This window comes from Myodes glareolus, chromosome 3 (assembly GCF_982192425.1).
Source record: "Myodes glareolus chromosome 3, mMyoGla1.1, whole genome shotgun sequence".
In the NCBI taxonomy this organism is placed as follows: domain Eukaryota; kingdom Metazoa; phylum Chordata; class Mammalia; order Rodentia; family Cricetidae; genus Myodes; species Myodes glareolus.
The window spans coordinates 109,728,169-109,746,635 of NC_142028.1; the positions used below are offsets into that span (position 1 = coordinate 109,728,169).

The 18,467-nt window shown below is 41.8% G+C and overlaps 1 protein-coding gene across 13 annotated transcripts in view; it reads left to right on the forward strand.

The window, feature by feature from the left end:
* Positions 1–217: 217 nt before the first annotated feature.
* Mpdz (multiple PDZ domain crumbs cell polarity complex component) overlaps positions 218–18,467 on the forward strand; it is a 153,903-nt gene continuing 135,653 nt past the window's right edge. For all 13 annotated transcript variants that reach the window (XM_085686169.2, XM_085686172.2, XM_085686179.2 and 10 more), the window contains exon 1: positions 218–365. The gene's annotated coding sequence lies outside the window, so the exon portion shown is untranslated. The remainder of the gene's footprint in view (positions 366–18,467) is intronic.

Consider the following 18,467-nt stretch of genomic DNA (forward strand, 5'->3'; position numbering starts at 1 on the left):
AAAAACCAACCAACCAACCAAACAACAACAACAAAAAAACCCATTTCCTTTGGAAGTCACATGTAGGAGCCTGCCCCACACCCTGCGGCCGTCGCGCTGTCCGTCACCCACGCGGGCCGGGAGGCCGGGACGCCGGTCGTTCCATCCCGGCGGCGGCTGGGCCGCGCCCCTGATTGGCCAGCGCACCCCGCCGGCGTCACCGCTTCCCGCAGCCCCGCGGCCTCCGGGAGCCTGGTGGGCGCGCAGCGCGGCTGGCCGGCCGCGGGCTCCGGTTCCTCGGCCACGCGTGAACGTGCGCGTCCAACCCGAGCTGCCGGGGCCGTGAGTTCAGTGGAGAGGGAGTCCCCGCCGGGCCGCCGAGCCGGGTAAGCTGCCCCGCCCGGGCGAGCACCACTGCCCCCGCGACTCTGGAAGTTTCCCCGGCTGCGCGCTCCCCGCCGGGCTCTCCCCGCGGCCTGCGCCCGGGCTCGCGCGCCTGTTGCTCTGCGCGGGCCGGGGCGGTGCGGGGAGCGCGGGCGGGTCGGGGCCTGGGAGCAGGGAGGGGGCGTGCGGGAGACGCTTTGTGTTGGAGCAGTGCTGCGGGGCCAAGGTGGTGCGCTTGGGGCTGGCATTCTCGAGGGGCGCGGGGGCTGGGCAGTTCCTTCCCGGGTCACCGGCGGTGGTGGGGAGGAGAGGGCGGCGGCGGGCGCAAGGGGGCTGCAATGGGGAGGACGCCGCCGGCACGCAGGCCTGAGGGTGGAGGCCGGGGTTTCCTTCTAGCATCAGATAAGAGGAAGATGATGACTTCACCAGCCAGAGGGAAAACCTCTCGCCGCGTTATTTCAGTGTCCTGAGGGGATGTGTCTGAGAACAGCCTGTGTTGGAGGACAGCTGCCCTGTCAACATCACCGTTGTGTGTCCTTAGACCTTCCCTAGGATGCCCTTTTTAAAACTAGTAATTTGGGAGCAGAGTAGAGATTGGTTCTGGGAGTTTGGGAGGTTTTTAGATGTAGAATTTGTTCAGAGATTGTGTAGTGATCAAATTATTCAATTTAGTATATTATGGTTTAGAGGCTGATAGAGTCCAGATAAACAGTTGCTTTAAAACCCTAATACAATTTGAACGTTGTTGATTAGAACTTCTAATACAAAGTTTTGGATAATTGCACCTGAGCTATGTCCCTTGGTAGAGTAAAGCTAATTTGGGATGCCCTGTAACTTCTTTTAATATCTCTTCCTCTCCTCATTTGTTAAAAATAACCAAAAATTGATGGAACGTTTTCTCAACACATAGATGATAGTTCATACGCATACTGTCTTTCTTAATGTTCCTTTCTTCCCTGGATTCTCCTGGTAGTTCTTCTAGTTTCCTCTGATTTTCTTTCTTCTATTACCATATTCTTTTGCCACAGAGACCCTGGTGGTGGCTTGGGGAGGGAGTTAAGTTTGTTTTAGGGTGCTCCAAATTTCGGTCACACAGATAATGATAGCCGAGTCTTTAGATTTAGATGTGTCTTTGGGTTTTAATGTTTGTTTGTTTTTTGTTTTGTTTTGTTTTGTTTTAAGGTGAGCAAAAGCTCTCTATACAGCATACTTCTCTGCACGTTGGAGGACACTAGGGAGACAATTTTAATAATTTAAATTTACATTGGTTTAGTGCTGGCTGGCATTTGCAACATTTAACTAATAAAGTAGGCAAACTGGTTGACAAATGAAAGCTTGGACACAGGGTTTGGAGGGAAGATTAGGGGAATTAGAAGCTGCTGAGCGATAGTGAATTGCTGGGAAGGTAATCATCCTGAGTTAGAGAAAGATGGTTGTGCAGAACGCATCCCAAATCTGTCATCAGAGATTTGACTGGAGTTGAGTTGCAGATTGGCTCCACTTTTTACATTCATAACATGGCCAACATACTCTGAAATTCATCAAATATTTTGAGACAAAGTTGTCATACTGGACCGGATATGCCTCCAAATATGGTGTTTACCCCATCTGCCAGAGAAAGCTCTACACTCAAGAATGAAGAAACAGATGAGTTCTCAGTGAATTCAGGATGGCTAGATGGTGCATGGGAAAAGCTTATATATATATATATATATATATATATATATATATATATATATCCTACTTTTATGGGTTTGTAAAAATAGATATTTGGCTTTAGGTATAATTTCTTTGTATATAGTTACATTATTTCAAGCATCAGTTTGATGATAAGAAAGATATTTTCTCTTGTAAATATAAGCATTATGCACTGAAGAGTATTTACACAAGACTAAGGAACTCTATTCAGTATGGTAGAACATTACAATTAGATGATTTTATGGGGCTCCATGGGAGGAAAGTCAGCCAGGAGAAATCAGTGTTAATTAACCAGTTGCCTTCAACGTCTAAGGTAGTTAGTTAGTAGATAGTGGTTAGATGGTAATAGGTAGATAGAAGACTTGTTACATTGGCTTGGGCACTGGCAGGGTTGTGAGGGGTTTTGGAAGGGGAACACAAAGCAGATACTAGACAGTGTTCTGAGGGTGTCTATACTGGCCATGGGAGAGCAGAAGCTCTTATTCGTGGTCTTGAGAGTCATAAAAAGAGCAGCCGAGAGAACTTAGGTCTCTGGACATGATGAAGTGATGTTGTTCTGTCGCTGATGCTGCTGTTAATGTACATGGGTGGATTCCATTAAGAAATAGACATGGACCTGTCTGGGAAGAAGTTGGGCAGCAGAGACAGAGGGGGTCTCAGTTTTCATCTCTCTAGAATAGAACTGAAGTTTTATGTCAAGGCGAAATGATTAGGTGATGAAGCCAAAGTACTCGGCAGCACGGAAATGCAGGCAGAGTTCTGTTTTCCCCAGGGTTTTTCATTTCCATTTGGGATCTCAGGAAAGTCAGAAATTGTCCTTGTTGGTTTTTTTTTTTTTTTCGAAACTCTTCTGGCTTCTACCCAGTGCTTGCTTCCAAAGCCACGTAGTTGTAGGTGTGCGGTAAAAGGCATCCCGTTTCCAGTCAGCTGTAGTTGACCCAAGAGCTGGAGAACTGTAACGGTTGTGGCTGAGACAACGGGAAGTGATGCCCTTGGGCAGCCGTCAACAAGGTGGCATTTGGTTGATTGGTTCCTGTCTCCTTGCTTTGTAGGACTTCTCCCTGTATTTTTTCATGGTCTTCCCTCTATGTATGTGCTGATGGTTTTCTTAAGAGGACGCCAGTCTCATTAGATTAAGGCCCCTAAATGACCCCATTTAACCTTTGCTCACTTCTCTAAAATAGAGTCCTATTGTCAGGTACTAAGGATTTGGATTGCCCGTGAATTTTGGGGAAAGCGATGATGTGCTCCTAACCCCCTAAGAAAGTTCTTGGAGAGCTGATGAGAACCAGACGAGGTTGACCCACGGTGAAAGAGAGGGGTTATGGAGGAGGCTGCTGGGTAGTTTAAACATTACTCGAGTAATATGATGCTTGGCAGGAAAGGGAGAACCTATTTGGGGAAAGGTTATTTTATCTCTGGCCCGAGGCCGATAGTTTTAAATGCTCACTGGGTATTGTATGTCTAGGGCCCTTCCTTTTTCTGAAGATAGAACTTTAGTTTCTAAAAGCGTAATTTTCTTAAGTTGTTTATTCTAAGTCTTAAAAATAGTAAAACATTCATTAAAAAAAGAAATGTTAATGTAAGCATAATTTTTGTGTCTGATTCAAACAACACAATTTGTTTAATTAATTAACTTTGTGTTTCTTGAGACAGGGTGTAATGTAGCCTTAGGGGACCTCTGGTTCACCCTGTGATGTGTAGCTGAAGTTGGCCTTGAAGTCCTGATTTTCTTGCCCCCACCTCTGTGGTGCTGAGATTATATGGGGGCACACTGCCACACCTAGCACAGTGCCACTGCTTTAGAAACTATGTCCCAAGTGTCTTTTGTGGCCCAATCTTTGTCATAGTCTTTTCCCCTTTTGAAAGTTTCCCCTTTTCAGAAAAAAAAAGAAGATTAAAAAGGCAGTGTAATCATATGTAATCAAATCACAAAAGCTCTCATTTGGATGTTGAAATTACATTTGATGATTTAGAGACATGGAAAAGCCATTCTTCCAGTTCTGACCATCTGGGTGAAGAAAAGCCAACTAAACAAAAGAGAAAATCGAGACAATCACTGGTATGTTTTCTTCCTTTCTATCCATTGCCTGTGCTAGTTAGACTTGCTGGGCTTAGGGAATTCTTATCTTTATTTTTCTCACTCTCATAAAACCATTTTACCTCCAGGTTTACGGTATGGTAAATACATTCATGAAGGAAGAATTGAGAAAGCAAATATATTTAAGAAAGATGAAAAGCAGAGACAATAAACTAAGCACACACACACACACACACACACACACACACACACACACATACGTGTCATTTGAAGGAAAAAGCCAGTTAGATTTTGTTGAATATTTACTCTTGGTAGTTTTGAGTATATAGTGGATATATCATTCTTTGATTGATTACCTTTGAAGGCTGTATTGACTATAAATAATTGTTTCTTTTCATAACTCCTTTTAAGGGTAACAGACATGAATGCAGAAGGTAGCGTAGTTGATTGTGTGTGTGTGTGTGTGTGTGTGTGTGTGTGTGTGTGTGTCTGTGTGTGTGTAGAGCTTAATAGAGTGTTGCCTGGCCCCCCTTCTCCTACTCTAGAATGGAGTATTGAATATAGTCACCCTGTGCCAATTTAGAAATGTATAGCATGGATAGGGGGTGTGGAGAGATGGCTCAGGTGTTGGATTGCCTGCCCTTTAACCATGGGAATCATTGTTGGGGATCCCTGGCACTCATATAAAAGACAAGAGCAGGGCCATACATCCAGTTCAGGATAGAGAGGGTGGAGATAGGAGGCTTCCTGGAGATTATTAGCCAGTAGCGTAGATAAGTCAGTGAACTCTTCAAGCTCAGTGAGAGAACTGTCTCCAGTGTAGAGTGATAAGGAAAACACCTGAAGTACATCTCTGGCTTCCACAGGTGCATACAGCTCATCCACATAGGCGTGCGTACCCAGGAACATGTACATATGTCTTACATGTATAGATATGTGCACATATATACAGCATTGCAATTTGCTTATGTAGCTTGCTGAGCATAGATTGGGTCGGGCTAATTGAAAAAACATTTTTCATTCTGTCCTTTAGCTGACAGGAGACAAAGGCTAGACCCTCTGGGACTGAATTATGCTCTCTAGCAGCTCCATTAGATTTGGTGAATATCTCTTTCACTCAGGAGTTTCAGATTTCAGGTTTTCTTACAGAGGCATGGGGCTGTTTAACTTACTTGCTTATCTAAGACATTTCGTTATGACTCTTTATAGTTCTTTCCTGGCTCCTTACCTGCCCACGTCCCTTTTTCAGGGACCACCAACTCTCTTTCTGTCACTGCAGATGAGGTGGCACACACAGAGCTTGACTAACCTGAATGCATTTATTTTACAGACTGCTCCAGCATTATCACTGTGTAATTATTATTTCAATGATGTTATTTATAGTTATACCTTAGTTCTGTTTACCGTCCGGTGCTAGTTCATCGAAAGGCTATACCATTAAAGAGACTTTAATGGTTCAGAACTCTTCTGCACTTTTACTCTTCAGTTACAGTATAGTCATTCTTCGTTTAGTGGATGAGTAGAAGCTTTGCCCCTGTAGTTCTGTAGCTGAGAACTGTGATTTCAAACAACAAAAGACGGACTGATTGGTGAAGAAGCTATATACATATAACCAGTGCTTGTAATTTTACTTGCATGAAGGTGACAGAGAAAAATGAACGCCTGTGGTTAGATTTGGGGACAGATGGGTGTCTGTGCTTGTGTGTGAGTCTGTGTGTGCATTATGTATGTGTGTGTATAGTAAGAATTGTTTTATTGGAATGGGTGAGGCTAATATCTTTACTAGTAACAATAAAGAATATGTGTAACAGAACCTGTATTTTAACAAGAAGTACATTTTGCCTTATTTGGGGTGGAAAGGAAGAGGTCAAGGAATATTTCTGTGTCTTCTGCTACTCACTGCATTCAGATAAAAATAATCCTCATGCCAAAGGAGCATATTTTAGGATAGTGTATCCTGATCCTTGTGTTTTGAGTGTACATCAGACTTATATTTGGCAGTGTGTCTTCTTAAGGTTAGAGAACTCTTGGATGCTCATAAAATTTCAGTGTCTTTATTTGATATTACTTGATGATTCAAGATCTGTAATCAGTAGTTTTAAAAATGTCACCAGGACTTTAATAACAAAAAGATTCAAGATATTTAACTTTTAATAATATCAGGTAAAGTCAGAATAAACAAATAACTCAACAAATCCTTCCTGGTGAGGGTCTGAGCATAGCATAATGAGCCCTGTGCTTTATTTACAGACTTCATGCCACATTCTCTGCATGTACTTGCAGATTTTTAGTATTTTTAAAAGTCATTTTAGTTAGAGTTATCTGTCACTCTATGAAAAGCTTATGTAACGTGCGTATATAAAGCATTAAGCAGTAAAGGGATTATTTAGCACGGAGCTATACAAATGATAGGTGCTCTGTAAATGTTCTGGTTAAGACCATTGAGTGTACCAAGAATCAGAGATGGGATGAACTGAGGACCTCTTCCATTTCAACCTGTTCTGGCCAGCAGGAAGACAAGAGACATAGACAATCCAAAATGATTGTGTGTGTGTGTGTGTGTGTGTGCATGTGTGTGTGCATGTACGTGTGTGCGTGTGTATGTGCGTGTGTGTGTGTCTGTGCATATGTGTGCGTGCGTGTGTGCGTGTGTATATGAGTGTTTGTGTGTGTGTGCTTCTGTGTGTGCATGTGTGTGTGCGTGTATGTGCGTGTGTGCATGTGTGTGTATGAGTGTTTGTGTGTGCGTGCTTCTGTGTGTGTGTGTGTGTGTGCATGTGTGTGTGTGCATATGCCTGTGTACTTCTGTGTGTGTATGTGTGTGCGCATGTGTTGGTGCGTGCTTGTGTGTGTGTGTGTGTGTGTGTGTTGCATGTGTATATGCAGGTGCTTGTGGGTTCATGTGGAGGCCTGTTGGGGTTAGCTTATCCTCTGGAACTCGAGTTACTGGAGGTTCTGAGCCAACTGCTATGGGTTCAGGGAACAGAAATCTGGTGCCATGCAAGAATAACTAGTGCTCTTAACCCCAAACTCCAGATACATACACTTTAAAATTTCTTAGAGCTATACTAAAGAAAAATGAAGAAATAGGTGAAATGTATTTTAACAGTATTTTATTTAGGCCAGTTTCTTCAAAAAGTTATTTAAATATGCAGTAAAATATGAACTACAGATAAAGCATTTGTCTTTTACATAAAAATGTCTCTGAAGTCATTTCTATATTTTATACACAGAATAGCTCAATAGAACTTGCTATATTTCAGAAGCAAAATAGATATGCTGGCTCCAGGCTATTGTATTGGTCAACATTGCACTTGAAAACATGCATCTAAGCCAGCGGTTCTCAACCTGTGGGTGATGACCCTGTTGTGGTCGTATATCATACATCCTTCATAATCAGGTATTTACATTATGATTCATAACAGTACCAAATTACAGTTATGAAGTAGCAGTGAAATAATTTATGGTTGGGGAGTCACAGTAGCACAAGGCACTATATTAAAGGCTCACAGCATTAGGAAGGTTGAAAACCACTGCTTTCAATTGTGAGGAAGATGCAGTCAAATAGAGATGGCTTCATTGCAGCTGGAAAGTGTGCTCTGCTGGGTGGACCACTGGGCCTTCTTTGGGCTGTCTTTCTTTGTCTTTAGTTTTTTGAGAGGGTATCAGTGTCAGGCTGTGATCCTCCTGCCCTCAGCCTTAGAAGTGCTTGGACCCAGGGATAGACCATCAGTCCATCATGGTCATTTTTAGTGTTTATGAGTTTGTTTCTACTTTCTGACCACTTGGTTGAAAGTGTAAAGAAAACACAACAAAACGTTTTAAAATTAGGTGTGCTCTTTTGAGTGTTAGTAAAATACAGTTTGTGTCTATAGTTGTGTAGTAGATGAGTTATTGAAAGAGACATGTTTATTTAAAGAGCAAAAACCTTTTTAAAAAGACAATTTCAGGGAGAAAATGTCATTTATCCAGGTGAACCAGAAGATTCCTAGAAAATCAAATTTGGCAGCTAAATAATGTGGCATATCATGTTAGTGAATCAGCAATTAGGGTATTGAATTGATGCCAGTTTATCTTGACATACCTAAGGTTTGTGTTCAGGATCATATAACCATATACTTTTTAGTAAGTCTTTCTTTATCTGAACTACCTGGAACCGTGCCAGAAAGCATGCATTGCCGCCCTTCGCTGTTTGCCCCCTGGTAGCCCTGGCTACCAAGGACTGATCTTACTGTTGGGCTTAGTCATAACATCTCCACTCAGAGGAGTACAGAGTTCTCTCTAGCAATTATTTAGTACAGTTCTTGGAAAATGCTTCTCTTTGTATTTAATCTTCTTCTTCCGTGTGTGCTTATATAATTAAGAAGATCCAAAGTAAATTTGCTTTGGTTTAGTGACTAAGGTTGCAATAGATTTTCTCTCTTGAATATGTCTTCATAATATGTGAACTTTATTCCATCTTGGGGATTATGAGAATGTTTTTGATTCTGATAGAAGTGTTAAATTTACCCTTTAGATGACTGACATTTTATTTAGGGTCCTCCAATTTCTGCCCAATTGTAACTTGACTTTTAATCATTAAGGTTGTCTCCTATTAGTATTGTTTTAATTAGGGTAAAAGCCAAAGTGTTACCAAATGAGCCATATTTGGTGTAAACTAAATAATTCATTTTGTTTTGTTTTTGCATTCCTGGCAGTTAAACCACAATTTGCCTACTATGAATCAGATGCCAGCATTTCCCCCATACCTTTACTTTGAGTTTGAGGAAGGGTCTCTAAGTTATTCAGGGTGGCTTTGAACGTGTAATCATCTTGAGTAGTGGAAATTAGTGATCTGCTAGTGATCTATGTCACCAGACCTGGCTTAAATGAATGTTAATACTATACCCAGCTTAGTGTTTGGCAGTAGTAAATGTTTTACAAGTTGGACTGTTCAGCATGCTCGAGCATAAGGAGTCTAACAGAGTTTTACCACTAGGATACTATTACATGTATCATTCTATTTTCAAATACTCATGGGGGGGCTTCCTACCTCACCTTTTATTAAAACATAGATTCTTCTCTCATATAGTACATCCTAACTACAGTTTCCCCTTCCTCTACTTCTTCCAGTTCCTCCCCACCTCACTCCTATCTGGATCCACTCCTCTCTCTTATTAAAAAAAAAAAAAAGAACAGTTGTAAGAGGTAGCAACAAAAAAATAACAAAATAAAGTAAGATAAAACAAAAATCATCACATCTAAGTTGGACAAGACAAACTAACAGAGGGAATTGAGCCCCAGGGGAAGACATAAGAATCAGAGACATACTCAGGAGTCCCATAGAAATTCTAGACTAAAAGATACATATATGCAGAGAACCCTGTGCAGACCATTTGCAGGCTGTATGCATGTTCCAATCTCTGTGAGTTCGTGTGAGCTTTGCGTAGTTGATCAGAGGGCCTTGTTCTCCTGGTGTCCTTCATCCCCTCTGACTCCTAAACTCTTTCCACCTCTTCTTCCACCACTTACCCGAGCTCTGAGGGGAGGGATTTGATGGACACATCCTGTTTGGAGCTGTGTGTTCCAGCGTCTCTGTGTGTAATTCTAACTTCAATTCTCAATTCTCTTTTCCATCTTTGCTTTCTTCATTGATCTTTATGTTGCGCAACAGTTTAGAGACCATTGATTATCTGTTTGATGTCCCCATGCTATTTTCTTTCTTTAAACTTATTTTTAAATTTATAAGTATTTTGCCTGCATGTATGTATGTATGTGCACCATTTATGTGTCTGGTGCCTGTGGAGGTCAGAAAAAGGTGTTGGATATTGAGGAACTGAAGTTCTGCATGGCTTAATAGACTGTGTTAGTGATGGGAACTGAATGGTGCTCTGCAAAAACAATGGTTGCTCTCAACCACTGAGCTGTGCCCCTAGCTCCAGGTTATTTTCTTGTATAATTGGTCATTTGTACATTTGTGCAATGCCTCTTCTAGGTGTCATTCAGCCCATTTGTTCAGTGTCTACTCTAGGCATCAGTCAACACGTTTGTGAAGGTTTGGGCTGCTGTTGATCAATCTACAATTGTATTCTGCTATTTGACACTTTCCAGAACCATTTAAAATTCAGTGTGTGTGTAAGGAACACATTTCGAGCTCTCTAGGCGGCCGTGCCATTTCTCTTGTCTGCTGCTCTTCTTTCAGGGAGCAGTCTCACGGTATATCCTGTGTCTCAGAAGAGCTTTGGGAGAGGTAGCCTGTTTTGATGTCACGTCCCCATTTCCTGTTTTGTTTTTCTGTTTTGCTGTTGGGACACCACTGTTTCCTTTTCTTTCTCTGGTAAACTGCTTACCCTGTTGCTAAAATTGTTTTCAAAATTGTGTTCTAGCCTCCCATTTTGCAGCCTTCTTCCGTGTGTGTGTGTGTGTGTGTGTGCTCTCCTCTGCCCACAACGCAGTCCCATTCAGGTCACGGAAGTGCTGTTTTCCTAGCTCTTCTCATTACCTCACTGAGAGCTACAGCCACATGGCCATGTGATCTTTGCATTCCTTATGGTTTCTTGCCTTAGTAAGTATCCTTTGCTCAACAGGAAACTCTGGTTGTCCTGGATCCCTTCTTTTCTTTGTTCATCCTTCTGGATGGGTTTCTGTGCCATGTCTCCAGATTCTGTTGGTTCTAGATGATGATGCTGGGTGCTAACACATCACAGTATGGCGGTAGGGTATCCATCTCGCTGGTACACAGACGGTAGGCTTGTGTTCTCATTCTTTGCCATTCTTGTGTCTTCAGTGACTGTTACAGGCAAATGATTTTTTGAAACACAATTTGGGTATTTTTCTTAAATCTAAAAAGATTGAAATTCATTTTGAAAATGTGTAAACACTGGCCAGTAAATTGTGTGTGAAGATAAATGAAATAAAAATTGTACAGATGGAAAAGACAGAGGTCTAAACACGAGTATTTAAAAATGTACTGTGATGTAGGAGAATTAGTTCAGACAGTGAAACTGTTAGAGACAGAGACTCGTGCTTGGTCGTGCTGAACACCACCCGCATCTTACTTGTTTGAACGTGAGGAGTGTGGCTGGAGTGCTTTCTAGTATCAGGCTCTGTGTAATCATTACTGTTGACTGTCAACTTGACAAGACGTAGAAACACTCAAGAGGCAAGCTTCTCAGCACACCTGTGAGTGAGTTTCTTGACTGGGTTAATTGCATTGGGAAGACTCTTCCTAAAAGTCGGTGTCACCATTCCTTGGGTTTGGATCCCACACTGTAGCACGAATTCTAGTTGGTATTAATAAAAACCTGGAGTCAGATATTGGAGGGTGAAAGCTTAAAGATCAGAGAAACAGTGTAACCAGCCACTGGAGAGACCTCTTACCTCTACTGAATCCTCAGACTAAAGGGGAGATCCTGTCTATGAGTCCTCACACTGCTTGCTCAAACTGTATCCTCAGACTGCATCTCAAACTACTTGCTCAGAGTGCGCCGAGCTCCTGTCCTCTCCCACCTAATATTTCTCTCTCTTCCAGTCATATTACTTCTGTCTCCAATTCCCTAGTGCTTGAATTAAAGGTGTGGGATCCCAAGTGCTGGGATCACCTTTGTGTGAGCTCTGTTTCTGTTTTAGACTGAATCAATTTTGTGTAGCCCAGGGTGGCCTTGAACTAACAGAGATCCATATCCTTCTGTCTCCCTATTGCTAGCATTAAAGGTGTGTGCCAACCACTGTCTGGGACTAACTAGTATGGCTAGCTCTGCGCTCTGATCCTCAGGTCAGCTTTATTTGTTAGATCATAAACAAGCTATCACCACACCCACTGTATAAGAAAGAAAAAGTGAGCCGAGCACAAACATCCATCACGCTTTGCTTTCTGAGTTTGGGCATAATGTAGCCATCCTCTTCAAGCTCCGATTTCTTTGGCGTCTCTGCCACGATGGAGTGGACCCTGGAAATGAAAGACGCTCTTCTCTCTCAAGTTATCTTGCACAGTCTTTTGTCGTAACAATAGGAAAAGAAAGTGAGAATCTCTGGGTCAATTCTCAGAGATGGAAGAGCGGAAGAAGGGAGGGGGAGATGGGCTAGAGTAGGCATTTGAAGGAGAGTGGAGAAGCCTGGGCTCTGAGCTTGTTTGAACAGTTGCTAATCCTCCTTGTGCCTCACATTTGGAAGTCTCAGTGTTTTGTTAATACTTGAGGAAAGAATGCAGTCGCTAATTCTGGCCTTGTTCATATGTGTCAGTGTCCACATAGCTCGATTAATATATATAATTTTCTTTTGTGGTGGATTTTCCTAAAGCAACCAATAACATCACTTAATTTTATATGGTTATTAATTATTAATTATGGTTATTAATTATCACATTATTATTGTAATAATAATGTCTGCTTCCTCCATAGTGTTTCCGGGCATTCACTTATTTTTTTCAGACTACACTCTTTGCTCTGTGGTGAGAAGAGTAAAATAGAATTACATTTTCTTCTTTGAGACAAGATCTGACTTTGGTGGAGGAAATGGTTTGGTTCCTTCCTGACCATACGCCACCTCACTGAACTACACCTAGCTGTGCTGACTCTAGGCCTGGGAAGGATGAGGACACTTGTAGGGCTTCCCGAGTCCTGTCCCTGCAGCTCCATCTTCCTGTGTCTTCCAGCTTCTTCACTTTGTTATATGTGCTTCCTTTCACCTATATTTGCTTCTCTGTGTCTTAGCGGTACATCAGTCTTCTCCCATTGACTTCTGCTTAGTAACACTTCAGGTGCCAATACTTTGACTAAACTGAATTACTGGAATTGGCAATTTGTCAGGTTAAGTCAGAGGGCAGGATTTTTTTTTCCTATCTTCATTAGTATAGAAAGTGTTCATGATGGAGGGGGGAGATGAGTCAATGGCTAAAGTCCTTCCATACAAGAATGAGGACCCGAGTTTGGATCCCTGGAATCCATGCAAAAAATCTGGACAGGATTGGATTCTCCTGTAGTCTGAGTACTCAGAGGCAGAGGCAGAGTTGACTGGCTAGACTAGCTAGGGGTCCATGACCTTGCATCAATTAAAAAAAAAAAAGGCAGATCTTTGTCAAGGATTAGAGCCAATCTCAGCTTCGGGCCTCCAAATACATGGGCACACATGTGCTCTTATAAATGTGGGAAGACACATATACATATATCATACCAACCATTAATACAAGTGCAAAAAGTTTTCAGGAAATGGGAAACGTGTCCTAAAGCTTGTACTTGTCTACATAGGTAAGAACAGGGCAGTCTGCAGTTCTTACTCAGAAGCGAGCAACTTTGATGAAATTAAGGACTTATTCGGTTAGTTTCTGTTGCTGTGAAGAGACATCATAACCACAGCAACTCTTATAAAGCAAAACGTTTAAATGGAACTGGCTTAAAATTCCTCCCTTATCATCATGGCAGGAACCATGGCAGCACCGCTGGAGAGGGAGCGGAGCTATGCTTCTAGTCTGCAGATAGTAGGAGGAGAGCTAGCTTGAGCTTCTGGGACCTCAAAGTCCACCCCACAGTGACACACTTCCTTCAACAAAGCCACACCCACTCCAGCAAGGCCACACCTCTAGATAGTCCCACTTTCTATAGACCAAGTATTCAACACATGGATCTACGGGAGTCATTCCTTGTTAGAACCACCACACTGTTGGAAATACAAAAATATAGAGATTAGTGTAGAGACATTAAATAGAATACAAACTTGTAATCAAAGTAGTTTCATATGCCTGTTCATAGGCATTTTACAAATGTTAGCTATAGCTGACTTTTCCAAATGGTTCCAACAGCTCAGAGAGGTCAAAACTCATTGGCTCTGTTGATAGACTGCCTGCATGGAGAAGACGTTGTTTGCCTGAGCCTCTGAAAGCATCTTTGGAAAGCACATGCTTTCAGCTCAGGGATAAGGGGATGTATGACCAGTATTTCACAAACAGCTCTATTTTGTGCATAGTGTTTTGTTCTCAGGAAGAGTCATTATTTCAGAAGATTTAATGACCAGTAATACTTAGACACAGTTTTGTTTGTTTTTTCAAGACAGAGTTTCTCTCTGTAGCCCTGACTGTCCAGGAACTCTCCAGGTAGATCAAGATGGCTTTGAACTCAGAGTCCGCCTGTCTCTGTCTCTTGAAATTGGGACTAAAGGTGTACGTCACTATACCTGGCAGTATGTGATTGTATTAATAGTTCTTAGTCAACAGCACATTTTATAAGCCCCAGAAGCGGGACTGTTGCTTTTATTTGTAGATTACAACTCGACCTGCATTTTAGATCTGTCAGTGGTAAACAGGTTTAAGGGGGTATTTGACTATCTTGTCTGAGGAGCAAGGTTACTTTACTTTTCTCAGTCAGGAAAATGATGTGGAATATGGCCAAGGCTTTAATCTTTCCTCCTTCATTCCTTCTCCATTTCCAAATTCTTTTGTAGCCAAGTTAATTTTAGATAAGTTTTGATGTTTTATCATACAGTTTTCATATGTGATATTTCATCATCTAGAGGCTCCTGATGAGAGCTATGGTAAAATCTTGGGGTGCTGTGCCTTAAAATCTGGTGATAGCAGGTATAGAGAAAAAACGTAAAGAGATTTTACCATTGTAAAATAATAATTATGGAAGAAAGTGTTACCATATACCAACTGATTTTTAAGGGTTTTGAAGTGCTTGTTGGAAACTGTTGTGAAGAATGGGATTAGAAAGTGAGGGTACAGTGGCCGACAGCCCCTTGATTCCCAGTCCCTGCATGGCCTCTCTCTGAGCAGGGCTCATGAGCCTTTAGTCCCCACAGTCACAGTGCGGAGGGAAAACAGCCACATTAGCTCTCGCTCTACTGCGCTCTTTTTAACCAGACAACTTCTGGTCAGAAATACGAACCTGCCTTTCCTTGGGTGACTTGTAAACGTGCTCTTTACCCCTATCCAGATTCAGCAGGGGAAATCATGAAAGCCACAAACTGAATTTAGAAGCGCTGATTGATGAGAAAGGATAAAAATATCTAATTACGGGCAGGGTTGTATAGCCCAGGGTAACTACGTAGGCGATATGATAGACGACAATCTTGATGGTTTCTGTAGAAAAGATCCAGTAACTGCAGAAACATTTTGGAAAGATAATAGACAATGTTTGAAATTGAGTTACTCTTCAGAACTACAAGGGAAACCCTAGAAAATGCCCTGGGAAGAATTTTATAAACTTGAGGTAGCTGAGCAGAGAGAGCCTTGCCTACCCCCTCCGCTCCGAGTTTTCGGGTTCCATGGTAGTTTTCAGTGAAGGAAAGTGTGTTTCTCTTCACTACCTTTTAGGACTTCACCGAGGAATCTCTCACTTAGCATTGAAAAAGTTGTTTTGTCTTAAGACTGGCACTTCCATCTTACCAACTTGTGGGACCCTCACCCCTTATTCTCAAAGGGGTGAGAAGAAATTTCCTAGCAGAATGTTTTCCCAGGAAGATAGTGGCCTTCCCCTCTCCCATCCTGGAGATTCCGAACACAAGGCCACTTAGCTCAGCCCAGCCAGCCACCTGGTACAGACTGATAAAGATGGCCTAACTCAGGAACAGTGGCCTTGCTCTGAGGACAAGGAAAAAGCTGACTTAGCAGAATAGGAGGGAGCAAAAGTCCTTGTACCCATGCCAAAGCAGCTTCAAAGATTCTCTTTGTAGTTATGCCTTTAAAAGCTTACCCCACAGAGGAGATACAACTCCTCTCTATCTTGTTGTAACGGGGATGGAGATGAGTTCCAAACATGTTTGTATTATGCTGATTAAACCTTGCTTTTTACAGTCTGGGCCTCTCTCGTGGTCTCTCTCTGGGGGTCATAATCTGGGCACAACACAACTGAGTAGGCAACCGAGGGATGACAGGCATCTTCAGTGCCAGCCACTTCTGCAGCTACAAACCATTGCAGACCAGCTGCCAGCTGTGTTTTTGTGGCCATGGGGATGCACGAGTCCCCGTGCATTTTATAAGTACCTAGTAAAGTACACAGTGTGCCCAGGCTCTCTGGGGAATTGCCTCATTCCTGGCAGGCAAAAGGGCAAACAGCAAGAGCCAGAAAAGTAACTTCTCTAGAGAGCTCATCTCCAGTGTAGGAATTACACCTGAGAATTCTGTGCCACACAGTTTATCCTCCTATGTGTTTGAGGTCTCCCAAGAAAGCCCAGTGGTAGGAGTGAGTGTTTTGTGGGCTCCTGGCTGCATCTGGAATCTTGTATTGACACATTTATCTGCCAGAGTCACCCTTGGAAGAATCCCTGTGCCTGGTTCTGGCCAAGAAATATGTATGGCATCTGGTATTTTGGCCGTTCACACTGAAAAAATACGGTAGTGAACGGGGCAAACTGCCCAACAGCCCAAATTCCTTTGCATTTCACTAGGGAGTGAGAGAACAGAAGAGAGTAAATCTTCACTCTTAGAAGCATGGCTCCCTGAGTCAGTGTGCTGGTGGGAGTTGAGCGAGAGCAGGGTCCTGTCAGACAGGGATGTGGGTAGAAACTGTGTGTGATGAATGCCAAAGACAAGGTAGCAGGACCATGCTTTAATGTGTATTTGGATTCTTTAACAAAAACTTGATGGAGGTGAAGGGCGAAGGACATAAATAATACAATGACTATAAACAGAATTCATTTATGTAATGAACTTTAAACATGTTCCGCCAGCTTCATAGTTGAATGAAACTCAGAAACCACCGATGGAACCAACCAACCCGGTGAGCCCATGGTGTGTCAACTGTATGTCTCCGAGGCTTCTTCCCACTCTAGAGTTGATATCATAGTGGAGTACAAGCAGGAAATAAAGGACTTTAACCGCAAAACATTACAAATTATAACTTAGATGTACAACCCAAGTAACAGATATAAGTCTTTATAAAAACAATACTTTTATATTTTGGAGTATCTGTAATTTATGAAGGAAATACATGTGTTTTTGAAAGGTTAAGAATTCCTGTCATCAAGGCAACCTTCTAAAAAAAAAATGAATGTAGACATACATGTAGACTAAACACCCATACACAGAAAATAAAAATAAAGGAGAAAAGTAAATAAAAGTAACTTTTAATAATTTTGAAAATTAAAGTTAATGAATGCTTGCAAGTTTGAATGTATTTGTTATATAAATATATATATATATATATACATAACTAATAGAATGTTTAAACTTTTATTGTCCATGTATTTGTTTCTTCTAGGTGGGATCTTTGTCCCTCTTTAAAGGGAAAAGTTGCTGGACTTAGTGGCCCACACCTTTAATTTTGGAAGGCAGAAGTAGTGGGCTCTCTGTGCGTTCAAGGCCAGCCCGATCTACAGAGCTAGTTCTAGGACAAGTAGTAACACTGTCTCAAAATTTCGAAAAACAAACAAACAAACAAAAAAAAATAGGTGGAGGCTTAAGAAAAGAAGGAAGTCAATAATGGTAGGAATTTTTTAAAAAATGGAATGAAATAATACTATTTTTATTCAAACTTCTTTAAAGTACATGGATTCTCAGCTAAAGCAATGGTTTCTTTCTATGAACTTGTTTATATAACTACATTAATACAGTTTCCTCTTTTCCCCCTTTGGCTTGGTTGTTTGTCACTGTGAGCATTTTTGTAAAACCCATGGAAATAGTTTTTATAAATATATACTTTTATGCTTCTTATAAGTATGTCTCTATTAATCTCTACCTATGATGAATTTTATATCCTCCTATTTTATATAGGTAGTAACAACTTAATACACCATCTTATATATTCTCTTTTTTAAAAAAATCAGTTACCTCTACTGTGTAATTTTATTTTCCAGACTTTATGGAAGGTAGGAGGTGGAAGCTGCTTTCTGTAGCACATCTTATCCTTAGTAGGCTGAGGGAAGAGGATTAAGAGCTTAAGGAATACGTAATGAGTTTGCTGCATGGTGAGAACCTGTCTAAACAAATAGGGACAGTATGATAGAGTGTGGGCTTAGAAGTCAGGCAGAGTAGACTTCGGGTACAGCTTCCCCCACTTAAGAGCTCTGTGACATTGCAAAGTCCTCACATCTTGTCTGGAAGATGAGAACACTGTATGTCGGGCACCAAAGGTACTGTGGGCAGCAAGATAGTCAGGATACTCCGCAGTACCAAACCCATTGAGTGGGGAGAGTGATGTGTCCTGTTCTTCCTCCTGCATGGCCACTAAAACAGACGTCAGGTTCATTTATAACCTGTAATCAGAGACTGTATGATTGTTTCCAGGCCACCTGGACCTGAATAATCATATAAAAACTATATTAATTACAACACTGCTTGGCTGATAGCTCAAGCATATTTTTTAGCTGCCTCTTGCATCTTAAATTAACCCATTTCTGTTAACTGGTTTCACGAGGCTGTGGCCTACCATTAAGGTTCGGGCTTCCTTCTCCTTAG